Source organism: Belonocnema kinseyi, chromosome 1, assembly GCF_010883055.1.
Source record: "Belonocnema kinseyi isolate 2016_QV_RU_SX_M_011 chromosome 1, B_treatae_v1, whole genome shotgun sequence".
NCBI lineage: Eukaryota > Metazoa > Arthropoda > Insecta > Hymenoptera > Cynipidae > Belonocnema > Belonocnema kinseyi.
Genome location: NC_046657.1, coordinates 141,622,718 through 141,624,471, shown reverse-complemented (window position 1 = coordinate 141,624,471; position 1,754 = coordinate 141,622,718).

Sequence of the window (1,754 nt, the reverse complement as noted above, 5' to 3'; positions counted from 1 at the left end):
TAGATGCTCATTAGGGTTTGACATGTGTAATTAAAGTATAATCCTTTAGTTAGTTGAAATTGGAAAAAAAAGTTTTTGATTAATCAGTTAAGAGCAGTATGTGCACTAGTAATATACTATGCACTAGTAATATAATATGCACGATGCAACGAATAAAAGAATAAATAAATAAATAAGATTCTTCAGCCCTTTTCAGGGCTATCCTGAAAATGACCACCCCTAACCCTTCTGCTTCCATACCCAAGCAACCTCCTTGCGCACCTTCTGCGTTCTCTTATCCAAACCCTAAAAACCTTACCAATGAACAAGTTTGTTTCGTTCATAATAGCCTCGACTTCAGCCATGGACACCCTACAATCTCAAGTAAACCTTGATTCCTCGCTTGATGACGCTTCCGACTTTCAGAAAGTCAAATCTAAACGCACCAAATGGAAACGCACTGTTAGTCCCACTAAATCAGCCAGCCCCTCACAATCAGGCAATGACTCTGTCTTCTCGAGCTCATCGGATGACGACGAATCCGCGACTAAAGAAAGAAGTCCTTCTCCAATTCGTATCCTATGCAAAGAACTCTGGTCCAAGATCCACTCAGCTCTCTGCAAAGCTGACATTCCCATTAGATCTGCCAAAAACACTACGGAAGCTATAATAGTCTATCCCCAAACAGTTGATAGTTTCTGCACCATCACTCTCAAACTCGACAAACATCAAATCAGTTACACCATCAACCAGCTTCAGCAAGACAAAGACCTTATCGTTGTCATCCGAGGAGTCAAAGAGTCCCTCACTGAAGAATCTATCCTCAAAGAATTACAGAGAAAACTTCCCTCTGTTAAACGAGTTCATCGCATAAAAAAGGTGAATAAATGTGGCCCCAGGTTGTAGTTCATCTCGACCCATCCTCTCCCACATCCAAGTCCATTTTCGACATCAAACTCTTAGCTCGACTCAGCGTTCAAGTTGAAGCCAAACGAAAGTCCAATCTTATCCCTCAATGCCGTCGTTGCCTCAAATTCTTCCACACGGCAAATTACTGCTATGCCTCTTGGGTTCGCGCCTTCTGCGCACGAAGCCACGCCACAGCATCTTGCCTCGCTAGAAATCAAAAAGATTGTACTCCATCCTGTCTCAATTGTAAAGGCCCTCACTGGGCCACCTACCGCGGATGCCCTAAAGTTCCACAAAAACCTAGATCCAAATCACCTTCAACTCAACACCCTAAACCTAATCCTATTGCCAACCCTTCTCCCCTTCCTAAACCTCGTAGTGCTTCCAAGCCCGCTTCCTCTCAAAGGTCCTTCGCGAACGTAGTCTCAGCTCGTCCTCTATCGCAAGCTCAAAACCAGACCCTTTCTCTCACAACACTCTCACAAACTCTCACAACACCGACCCCCTACAAAATCCACAACTACAGCAGCTTTTTCGCGACTTCCTCTCGTCCTTCGCAGCTGCCCTTCAGCTCCCAAACCCCGGACGTTCATAAAGAAAAATTAACTATCCTTACCTGGAATGCCAACATCATTTCCGTTTCACAAAGATTAGAATTAATTCAACTTCTTAATGATAAATCAATCGATGTTGCCTGTAGCATCGAAGCTCATCTAAATTATGAAAAGAAACTCTATATTCCCGACTATTCTGTATACAGAAAAGACCGTTCTTCGTCCAAAGGCGGTGGCGTGGCGCTTCTAGTTCGTAACACCCTCCGTCACATAGCCATCAGCACAAATTCTTCTCCTTGCGAAGTAACAGGA